We start from the raw sequence: 12,717 nt of genomic DNA on the forward strand, positions 1-12,717 counted from the left end.
AGCAGTAAAAACTGCGATACAAAACAAAATCAACCCACACCCTACATACCGCTGGCACTCAGAAAACAGAATTTTGACCACCTGCATGGATTGTCACATCCCAGCAAGCGTGCAATAGGCAGACTCATTGTTGATCATTTTGTTTAGTCAAACTTTAATTCCGACATCCGGAATTGGGTTTCAGCATGTCTTGAGTGCCAAAAATGCAAGGTACAACGACACACAAAATCTCCACCAGGCACATTCAGTTACCCTGATGCACATTTCAATCACATCCACAGTGACATGATCGGACCTCTTGTAATGTGCCAGAATTACCAGTACCTCCTCACAGTAGTTGACCATTTCTCCAGATGGCCAGTAGCAGTACCCATTAGAGATACCTCTGCTAACACTGTAGCAAAGACAGAAGACTTAGAATGTTCTCCAGCAGAAACAGTCTTAGGAACAGCACTTTCTTTACCCGCCCATTTTTTGGCGACACCATACTCAACCTCAAGTCTTTTCATTCAGGAACTATGCCATAAAATGGCCCAGGCAACCCTCACCAACTGTCCACATTCCACAACAGCTCCAGGACTACGAGTTTATTTTCATCTGAAATGATTCCTCTGACACCAACATACCAAGGTCCTAAAACGCTTGGAGAAACACTTCACTACTGAACAAGGGAACCGGAGAGAGTAACATTGGCTCGTCTGGAGAAATCTCCACAGGACACAGAACCCAGCTCAACATATCCAGAAGTCCTCCTAACACAATAATCACACAATCATAACCTGCTCGATCAGAATCAGTGTAAAATCTGGAAGCACCCACTTTTCAAACCAGGCGGACATGTTTAGGAAGGAAGGTTACTTTCCCAGAGAAGTAAAAGTCATATATTTACTTCTCATTGATAATGATCAATTATCCAGGGAAAGGGCCATGTTGCGGTGCGTTTACATCAATGTGTGTATTTTTAATATGCTGGCCATTTTTATTTATAAACATTCTCACAGATGCCGTCTGGTGGCAGACAAACTGAACTACTGACCTTGGGTTACAAATAACAACACCCCCTTTCCCTATTTCGAACTGAAAAGAAAGAAACCTGAATTCAACCTTTTTTTCATTAAACAAGATAGATCCTGAGCTGAATCGAACATTAACATGATAGATTTAAATCTGAAACTCTATTTATTATGATTGATTTGGTGAGGATTTAATTCTTTCATTGTCTTGTTTCTAATAGCAGTGGTTCTTCAAACAGAAAATTTTTCCTCAACAAAATCAGAAAGATTTTCACAAACAGCCCTTTTCAGGGCTAACCTTCCTAAGTTTTTCATCCTCCACTGCCTGCACTCTGCACTCTGAGGTTCCTGCCTACTCCTCCAGCTCCTTCCAGCAACCCTAGTTGCCTCTTGCAGCCTTCCAGCCCTCAGTGCCTCCTGCAGACGTCCAGTGTCAACATCAAGCCATCACAACAAAGCATGCCAACGTCTGGTTACCTGTTCCAGTGCTGGTAGCCATCAAGCTACCCCTTCCCAGTGTCGGTTGATGCCAGACTACACACTATAGAGCCTGCCAACGTCCGGTGACTGATTCCAGTGCCCACTGACATCCAGCTCAGCAGTCCGCTGACACCTACCTTCCAATGCCCACTGACGTACGGCTCCTGATCCTGACAATCCATCTTTTTTTATTTTATGTTTGTTTTTATTTTGCCTGACGATCTCACGTTTTTGGTTGTCAATAAAAAAAGGACTGTTCCCACCGTTCTTTTTGAACTGAAATCTCTGTGTTTTTCATTCTTCTTTGTCTTTGTTGTTGCCTTCTTTTGTCTTGTGTCTAATATTTAATTGTATGGTCAATTGATTTAATCACTGGTCGCTCCCCTCTGCAACACTACTTTCCTTTGAATTTGAGTCACAGTAAACTTGATCAGGATCCCAGTATTTTACATGTCCTTCAAGTCGATGTCTGGATGAAGAGCTCTCTCTCCTCGGTTTTTCCATATTGTCAGACTCGCCACACCCACTTTCTCTATTACTAATGTTTTATCTTATGAACGCATATAAAAATATTAGGCATTAATATCTTTTTTATACTTAAAAAAAAAAATATGTATACAAATCTGTTGTTTACATCTCTGACAACAAAACAATGAAATTAGTAAACAATAAAAATGAGTAATCATTTCTTAAAAGTGATTTATTAAAATCATTATGTAAATTAGATGGATCTCATGTATTGCTTTATTGTGGCCTGTGTTCAACTAATCGCTCCAATAAATTATTAACAATAAGTATTGTGTTTCAGTATTAAATAATCCGATAAGGGTTGATACGCCATAAATCAGACAACAAGTCAGATACATAGACATTCTTCACTTTAATCTTCATTTTTCACATATACGTTGAAACTGTGATGATACTGCATTAAAAAACAAACAGGGTAAAGAAATTGAATTATAATTTTCTCATGAAATGTGTCTATTATACAAATACATTCAAACGTCGTCATGTCCTCTTCTTTTTATCTGTATTCGCATATAAAATGATGTCGATATCAGTTGTATTATTTCGACTACTTTTCTCATCACGATTTTTCTTTTCACATGTTCAACTAATGTAATCTCGGCCTTCTTCATGTTGACTTTTAATTTAATTGATGGAGGTAGATTGTTCTCATTCCGAAAGCCAGTAATTCTAGGTAATGTACTTCAGTGCAATTTATCTTTTTAAAGACTATAATCCAGCTTAGATGATTGGTAATATGAAACATTTCATTTTTTTATATCGTAGATAAAGGATTAACATTTTGTGTAAAAAAGTCTTTTTGGTCTTTTTTGTTAATTTATCTCTTGGAGTTATGATTCTTGGTTTCTTGAATTTTTCGTGTGTATCATGGTAGTTTAAAAAATTGTCGTGTGTATCATGCTAGTTTTAAAAAAAACAATGTTTTAAAAATTAAATTTCAAACAGAAATATCATCATAGAACGATTCCTACATTTATTTTGTTTTGATGCATTCGCTAATTCAAAAGGGATTTTTCTAAATGACAAAAAATGCAAGTAGATATTCATAAAGATAGTCTGGATATTAACATTTTTCCTTTGACGAAAAGAGTCTTTTTTCGTCTTAAACCAGCTTCCAGGAAGCATTAAATTTCCATAATCAAATGAACAATTCTTTTTCTTTAGTCTAAATGAAACTACTGTTGAAGAAAGGACATTATCAAATGAAAGAATGCCAACGTCTCTCCATATAAAATAATTTTTTATTGAAAACTTGTTAAGACAATGCAGAATAAAGTATTGGCAATGATTGAGAGTTCAAAGATTCCAAGAAGGTAAAAGAAGAGCGTTTGTCTCTAACGAACAATGTGTGCTTCAACTGGCGCCAGATGTGTTTCCAGTTGTATAAATGGGATAAGCCTTGTAGATATTTCAAACAAGACTCCACTGTCAGTCACTGGATGAGACCGATCATGGTGTCACAGTTTCCATAGGATGAAGTGGCTGCAAGGAAACACCATAGAGAGTTTACAAACATCAATTAATATAATGCATACCTAAACATCAATTAACTATTACATACATTACAATTTGAGAGTCATATTGCTTAGTGAATACAAAACATGTCATACATCTATCTTTATCTAGCCTCCACCTAAAAAAAAAAAAGAGAAGATGGTCTCATGGCAACAAAATAGATACTATATTACCCCTCCCCCAAAGGAGGGAGTAACATTACTACCACCCCATTAAAAAAAGAGGAGATAATTACTGGAGAAAGAGGCGGTCTTTTCTTTTACTCACATTCATCTCAAATAAGGCATATCGCCACTTAGATGAAAAGTGGCTACTATTTGGGACCATGCTTAGAGAAGATTAACTAGATATTGGTTTATGTTACGTTTAAACTTCTGCATATCAGTTCAGTCAGGGAGCAGGTAGAAGAAAGGGAATTTCAAAGTCTAGCTGTTCAAGGAAAGAAACTATTAGAGTAGAAAGTTTTCCGGCATTTAAGGACCTCAACACTGAAGGAATGTTGCTAAGCGAGTTTGTCAGGGATATGCACGTTGAGTGGTGCAACGAGTTCATCATTCCCTTAAAATACTTGTAAAACAGGCACAGGGATGCAACATTGCGGCGATGGGACAGGGGTTAGAGCTTAGTTGACAAAACGGAACTTATTAGATAGGAGACTCTTTTCTTTTTAACTATATCTAAGAAGGATAGACTAGCGGTAAATGCACTAGCCCAGATGTGGCAACAATTCTCCATGCACGGGCGAATGATGGCTTTGTAGAGGTACAGGATACTCTCGGCTGTGAGTTTTCTAGCATGATAAAGGGAATCCACCTTCTTTGTAGCAGCCTTCGCAATGTTCTCAATGTATTTGTTCCAGTTCATATTGCCTATGAATGTTAAGCTGAGGAGTTTGAAGGAAGAATTCTCAGGCAGGATGTCATTTATCATGGATGTCGATGGTTGGGGAGGCTTCTTGTAATTGCTACAAGAGAGCAGCTTAGTCTTACTAGCATTAAATGTTACCATTCATTTATAGATACTTTCCACTAGAGTCTGGAGATAATTTTCTAAGGATTCTGTCATTGTCTTAGATTTGTGTACATCCGTTCTTCCGTCGTGCATGTTATAGAGCGTTGGATCATCAGCAAATCCACCCATTTCGGACACAATATCATCAGGGAGGCTGTTAATGAATATCATTACATTATTACATTTGGTAAGTGGTATCTGCTAAGTTAAAGTAATGGTTGAATGCTGCATTGCTTGGCAAAAAGAACTTCACTGTATGTTGTTATAGTGTTAAATTCTAGACAATATTAAAAATAATAGTAATAACGCAATACTACATATGATAACCTAAAAGTGATCAAAAGAAAGGTGTCCGTCTCTAAGTGGAAATTAAGTAGTCATGTATGTTTTAGCTGGTACTACACGAGTTTCCAAATGGGATAATCCTTGTAGACATTTCAAACAAAACTCCACTGTCAGTCACTAAATGACATCTATGTGTCATTTAGTGACTGGCAGTGTGCCTAGGATGAAGCAGCTGCAAGGAAAAACCATAGTGTACGAACATACTAATACAATAAACACAAATTAAGTATTACATGCACCACAATTGGAGAGTAATATTGCTTAGTGAATATAACACATACCATTCATCTATCTATAAGTGCTTTCTGCTTGAAAATTCAATTTCATTTACATTTGAAAGTACTCTTCTAAATATTTAACAAGCATTCTTTTCTTGGTGTCTTGCACTTAAGGCCGTTCTTAATGAAGAACCAAGAGAATGGCACATAGAAAAAAGATAGAAATTCCAAATACTCAAGAAATGCGTTACAAATGTTAATTTTGACTTTACATCACTAATCAAAACGGATTCTATTGTTAATGTTTATTGTCTGTGTAATTGTTTCACATACACTTCTTGAGTTTGTAATGGAAAGTCATGTGATCAATATGGCTGCCAAAGTTGTCAAGCAGGTTTTCTGAGCCATGGCCATTTGTTCACTGCCAGTCACAGAGCTAAGTAAACACAGACATATATTGGATGTAAGTACATTTTCATGTATATATTTTATGTATCTGTGAGCTTGGTAATGGGTTCTGTGTGAATGAGTTACACAAACTGTCAATATTCACAGGAAGTAAATAGCGGCAGTTGTATGAACAGGTACAAATATTCCTAATATATATATATATATATATATATATATATATATATATATATATATATATATATATAATCCCTACGTTCACACACACATACATACATATACATATATATATATATATGCACATAAACTAATATTCTTACCAATTCACATGAAATAAGTAATTAGTGTATACGTACATATACATATATATATATATATATATATATATATATATATATATATATATATATATATATATATATATATATATATATCAATACTTGTACAGTTTTCAAAAACAAAATATGTATTTTACCTATTTATAGACAATCACTCTCGCCATGCACGGAATGAATTGATAGAAACAAAAGTCCGATTAAAAGCCAGCAATGTCGACTTGATCTGGCGGAGGAAATGACATTTGGATTACATTGTTTTGTGGGATATCGTTGAAATATTATAAAAAGGGTAAGTTAATGATTTATTTAATTTTTTTATCTTTATTTCTTGTGACTATTGTACATGAATTTAAGTTCTATAAAAATCTTAAATAAGCGAAATTAATAATGAGAACTGGCTGCTTAATTCATGTGTTAATATTTTTGAATTGAAACAACCTTTTTGTATGACCACTTGTGGAAGGGAGACATTTTATTTTGCAGAAAAATAAAACCGAATTTTTAAATTTAAAATCTCTATATACTAATGCTAAATGTTTACCTAACAAACGTTATTATGTAAACTAGTATCTGTATACTATATTAGTACCTACTTCTCTCTCCCTCACTGTCCGAGACTTATATAGTAGGTACTTGGCACTTTGGTCTAAGATCACAATGTTGTATCTGTTCTGTGTTGGGGGATGTTTATATGAGTCAGAGTTTACTTTGACATCATTCTGGTATTTAGGTGTCTGGTGACCATTGCTCCAGTCTCCTTTTTTGTCAGAATAAAGTATGATTCGGCTCAATCAAATAAAGTGCACCATCCCAGGTATTACATTCTCCTTCGAAAGAGGGGATGGTTATTTGCAAGTTGCTTGAGGCGCTCCCACTGCATAATGCCAACAGGTTCATTCTCAGCTATTTTTGCATTCAACCAGAGAGTCTCCCAAGGGAGCTGAGTTGACTATCCTCTCATGTAATAACTTTGTAGCACATTGCACATAAAAGTTCCGGGATGAAATAAAAAATAAAGCTTTATACCAAGATCAAATGCAACTTTTCTCAAATAAAATTTTACAATTAATCTAGTGATGGTATTAATTTTGTATTAATCATTTATTTTTTACAATAATATCGTGGGGTCTGCGTTTATATCAGCCATCCATGAACACATTTTATTTTATCTATAATTTGAAAATGAAAAATTATAGAAATTTAAAAAAAAAGAATAAAAATAGTAATATAAAGGTCCGGGTTACTTACAGGAGTACAGAGACGTCTACATTCACTCTTCAACAATGTCAGAGTGGTGTATTAATTAACTAATATGGGGGAGAGGGATGGGCGTGCAATAAGTAATGCCCCTGACCCACTTCCCATAGCAGTAGAGCAACAAAACTTGGCACAGTTATTAGTCTTTCTCTACATAGGAACCACCCAGAGTTATGCATTTCTCCCATCGTTTGATGCAGCTCTGGAGACTATTTTTGTAGAACACCCCAGGTTGGTCCTCCAACCACAACGTGACTTCAGAAATCAAGGCTGCATCATCTGGGAAACGCTTTCCTTTCAAAAACAACTTCATGGCTGGGAAGAGGTGAAAGTCAGAGGGTGCAAGGTCAGGAGTAGGGAGGATGGATAGGGTTTTCATAACCACACGCCTGTGCTTCTGATCTGGCGACATGTGAATTGTGGACTGGAGCGTTGTCCTGCAGGAGGAGGGTATCTTTGCTGATTTTGCCCCGCCTCTTGATTTTGATAGCTTCCCTTAATTTCTTCAAAAGTGAAGCATAATAGGCTCCTGTAATTGTGGTACCCTTTGCCAGGAAATCTGTCATCACTACTCCGTCCTGGTCCCAGAAGACTGTGAGCATGGCCTTGCCAGCAGAGGGCTGCACCCTTGTGAGTCCAAGTGCTTCCACTGCATTGACTGGGCTTTGGTCTCTGGATCATAGTGATGGACCCAGGTTTCATCCTGTGTAATCAGTTTTGTGAAAAACTTTGACTCATCTTCTTGGCACATCAAATTCATCCTCGAGCACTCAACGTGTTCTCGCTTCTGGAATGGTGTGAGCAACCTGGAAATCTATCCGGCAGACACCTTATGCATATGCAAATGGTCATGAATGATAGTTTCCACAGACCCTCTACTAATCTTGACATCTTGGACTATTTGGTGAATAATAATGCGCCGATCTTCCAAAATGGCAGCCTCAACTTGATGGACAGATGCCTCATCAATGGCAGAAGATGGGGGCTGACCAGGTCTGGGAGCTGTTTCCACAGACTTCCAGCCATGTTTGAATTCACGATGCCAGCGTTTTACAAGATTATATGATGGGGCATTATCACCATAAGTTTCTTTCATTTCATCAAAAGTCTCCTGTGGTGTGCATCCTTTCAAATACAAAAACTGGATCACTGCTCGACATTCAACAGGCTCCATTTCACACCTGACTCAGTTCAAACACCTGTAAAACAGAAACCACAATTAGTTCAGAGCTGTAATTTGCCACATAACCCGTAGAGATGTAAATCATGGCGCATGCAAAATTTCAGCTAAATCAGACAACTGGAAGTGGATCAGGGGCATTACTTATTGCACGCCCTTCGTAGAAATACTTAACTGGACTTTTCTTCTCTTTTTACGGTTTGAATGTGCTGAAAAGAGAAGAAAAATAGTAAAAATAAAACTAATAATACAATTAGAGTTTATCAGCCAAACTTTAAAAAGTAAGAATATATAAACATGTAAGAAAAAAAAACATAATATTTAAAAGGATCATCTAAGAGTAAATAATAGAAAATAATCTTTAGGAAAACTCAATGTAATAAACTAATAATACTACATAGTTACCTATCTCTGTTAATAAATACTGCATTTTTTTCTGTATTTTTTAAGGTTTTAACTTACAAATGTCTGTAGAAATAAAAAACTAATATAAAATTTTATATATATATATATATATATATATGAATATAATTTCATTCGCTGAACAGAGAGGCTTCCTTCGCATGATGCTATACTTAGCATTGTGTGAAGCTCTTTGTTTGTTTGTAAATAAACAAGCAGGTCAAGCACTGTAAAAGCGGTAAGCAAGTCTCTATATAAATGTACATTTGATGAGGTCATTTACAGACACCAATCTCATGGGATGGAGATTAGAACTGCCGACTATCAACTAGATGGTTGTAGTTCTGTCCCTGGTTAGGGATGCGTGCTAGTCTAGCCGCACTGATGAGCTGTGATATAGCGAAACAGTCTGTATGGGGATGACTACACACACACACACACACACACACATACACACACACACACACACACACACACACACACACACACACACACACACACACACACACATATATATATATACATATAATACATTACTTGTTTACATTAGACTTGAAGACGACCATATTGCAGTAAGATGGATTGCAAGCCAGTGGAACAGAGTTTCACAGGTGGGCAGTTCCAGGAAAGCAGCTTTGTTCATGGAATTTAGATTTTGATTTAGGCACAGATAGAGAGAGGGGGAAATTTTTGATAGTGGTTGTAGCTAGAGGAGTGTTTTCGTGAAAGTTTGGCAAATGAGGACCATAGATTGAAGCTCAGACGAGCACTTGCCATGATAATAACGATTGAGCAAAGACAAGTGCACCACATCTCTTCTGTGGAAAAAAAGATGCAGGAAAGGAAAAAGGGCATCACCTATTACATTTCAAATTCAATTTTAAATGTTCTCAAGTCAGGATAGGGTGCTCTGAACAGTTCCTGCCAAAATGTGGCAACAGTACCCCATTTTAGGACTACATAGGGGGAGGATTATGCCAAGAATGAGATACCTTCAGTCAGGATTAAAGATGAGATTTTATGAGCTTTTATGAGACAAGAGCCATTCATATCAATTGGGGCAAAGCGAAGATCAGAGTGTTTATGGTAAAAAGATAAAATGTTGGTTTTTGATGCGTTGAAATTAATCAGCTATCTTTTGCCTCATTACACTACATGTTCAAGGTTGAAGATTATAAAGATTTTGATTAGTGCTGCCATAGATGGTAATACCATCTGTATATATATCAACGAATGAACTTAGAATATTATTTGATAGATCATTGATAAAGATAAGGAAGAAAGTTGTATCTACATAAAATTTTATGTATTTATTTTCAGTATTTACTTCAACAGTGCTCAATACGTAAGTAGAGCTAGGCAGTAAGTTTTAAAAATATATATGGTAATTAAGCATCACAGAATTTTCTGCGTTTCATAAGGAATTGTCAGCCTATTGCATGGAAACAATATTCCTGTGATGCTTAGTTTGGTAGTTAGCCAATCAAATTCTTTATTTTTCACACACCTATTCATTGCACCCAATATTCATGTGTTTATCAGGCAGAGGATCACTTGAACTCTAATTCGACCATTTTTTTGGAGGGGATAGGCCCTTTCTTTTCTTTTTGTTGTAAATTAACCTAGTTTTAATCTGAATGTTTTTTTGTATTTACTTGTTTATTTATAATTAGCAGGGCTACCCGACGTTGCCTGGGCCATATAAAAAAGAATGATGAAGATTTCGCATAGTTTAACGTTTTGGTCGTAATTTTTAGAGAGGTAGCAGTTGGGACCAAGGTTAAGGAATTGTTTTTGTTGTTCATTGGGGGGGGGGTTGGATAAGTTTAAATATTTTTCTTTAGTGTTGGGAAGATAGATGTGTCGTTTGTATATATATATATATATGTGTGTGTGTGTGTGTGTGTGTGTGTGTAAATTTCTATATAACTGTATAATATCTCTCTTTGTCTGTTTTTTTTAACTTTTTCTCAGAAGCTATTGGGTACATCTGGCTGAAAAGTTATATGAACCTTTGTTATGATAAGATGCAGCGAATTAAGTATTATGGTATTGTCGATGCACGGTTAAAGATTGATAGGGATTAGTATTTAATGCAGAAATAAACATAAATTTAACCATATTCAGCCATCTATTTGACATAAAGCATTAACTCTAAGTCAACGGACTATAACATTTTCTCGTTTTCAACAGACTAAAATGTCTAGTATATTAATAATAGTGGTCCATGAGTATTTCTGTTTTAAGATGCTATTGGAGGAAATAAATAGTAAAAATACGTCACTTATAGATAGCTGAAATTCATCGTTTTATTTATTAAATGGCTCTAGTTTTACTGAACTTGTTTTAGAAGTATAATATATATATATATTATATATATTATATATATATATATTATATATATAATATATATATTATATATATATATAATATATATATATATATATATATATATATATATATATATATATATTGTTAAATATGTAGTTTTATTTCGTTCTTCTTTTTACATTGTATGACTGGAAATTTTCGTCAACTCCTTTTTCAATAGAATATGAAATTATGAAATTCATTAAAGAAACACTGTTATTTAAAAAAAAATGTGTAAGAATGACGTTTGATTGTTTAAAATTAATGCCAACCGTTTTATACTTTTTCTTCTTGTGTTAAATGTTTTCGTCTATGTACATTTGAAAATATGCTTAAATAATGATTGTTCACCAATACTTCTGTTGTAAGATGCTAATGTAGGAAATAAATAACACTTATAAAGAAATGCATATTTATTAAAGTATCAACGCTTGGCTCAACTCTCTTCCTGATCTTCATCAATGATATCCCAAATCACATTCTAAGATCTTTTGTTGACATTTACGCAGACGACATTACACCAAAGGCCAGCAATGACCAAGATCTCTTTGAGTTTCTCTTTTTCGACCTTGAGCACATGATGCAATGAGGTAAAAGATGGCTGGCTAATTTTAATGCATCCAAAACCAAGCTTCTATTTTTTCAACACCAACGCTCTGATCCTCATGTAGCCCTAATTGAAATGAATGTCTCTCATCTTGAAGAAGCACTCTGCTTCAACAAGCTTCTGGAACTGACCTTCATCCTAACCTGAAATAGAAAGCTTACATCAAATCTATTACCACGGTCACAGGAAAAATGATTGAATCATTCTATCACTCCAGAAAGTATCTCACTCAAAGCTATACTTTACCTGTATAAGAGCCAAATATGTCCAGAAAGTGAGTACTGTTGCCATATTTGAGCAGCTCTTACTCAGAGCACACTTTCCTGCATTGACAGGGTTCAAAGCCGGCTTGGAAACATAGGTAGTTTCCTTTTCTCCTTCTTGGAACCTATTCCTCATAGAAGAAGCATTGCGAGCCTATCTCTGCTTTATCACTATTTTCATAGCAAATGCTCACATGAGTTTCAATCTTCTGCAAAATATACACAACAAACACTTGTCTAGGTACAACCACTGTCAGCAGTTTCTCCCATCTGTGTCCAAATATAAACGCAACTTCCATGAACAAAGTTTCTTTCCTAGAACTGCGCTCCTGTGGAAATCTGTTTCCAGCTGACTACAACATGGTTGTCTTCATGTCTAATGTAAACAAGTTCTTGTTAATCCGCCCTCTTAATAAATCAAGTTCTGCCCAATTTTTACCACTACCGATCATTACTCTGTTGTCTCACTGACCACCTTACACTCATTAATCCTTATCCTTGAGTGGCCTTCAGGCTTTGATAAGTGGTGATTGACTCTCTTGTAATATACAAATATATAGATAGATAAATAGATAGAGAGAGAGAGTGAAAGAGAGAGAGAGAGAGAGAGATAAGTTATGAAAATATACCATATATATTTTCATAACTTACTACCTAGTTCTACCTATGTATTGAGAACTGTTGAAGTAAATACTGAAAATCAATATATAAAATATCATCTTCTATAATATAAATCTCACCTGTCTGTTTAAATGTATGTATGTATCTTTGTATATCTCCCT

General features: G+C 35.4%; 1 protein-coding gene and 1 long non-coding RNA gene across 2 annotated transcripts in view; one reads left to right on the forward strand and one right to left on the reverse strand.

Annotated features, from left to right (window-relative positions):
- Window positions 1-2,423: 2,423 nt before the first annotated feature.
- LOC145292043 (uncharacterized) overlaps window positions 2,424-12,717 on the reverse strand; it is a 50,698-nt gene continuing 40,404 nt past the window's right edge. The window contains exons 2-3 of the long non-coding RNA XR_013869538.1: window positions 8,469-8,502; window positions 2,424-3,503 (exon numbers count right to left, since the gene is read on the reverse strand). This is a non-coding gene — a long non-coding RNA (uncharacterized LOC145292043). The remainder of the gene's footprint in view (window positions 3,504-8,468; window positions 8,503-12,717) is intronic.
- Window positions 6,010-12,717, forward strand: part of LOC145292042 (uncharacterized) — a 72,396-nt gene continuing 65,688 nt past the window's right edge. The window contains exon 1 of the mRNA XM_080138067.1: window positions 6,010-6,145. The gene's annotated coding sequence lies outside the window, so the exon portion shown is untranslated. The remainder of the gene's footprint in view (window positions 6,146-12,717) is intronic.

The sequence above is a fragment of the Euprymna scolopes genome, chromosome 13 (assembly GCF_053919585.1).
Source record: "Euprymna scolopes isolate OS-2025 chromosome 13, ASM5391958v1, whole genome shotgun sequence".
In the NCBI taxonomy this organism is placed as follows: domain Eukaryota; kingdom Metazoa; phylum Mollusca; class Cephalopoda; order Sepiida; family Sepiolidae; genus Euprymna; species Euprymna scolopes.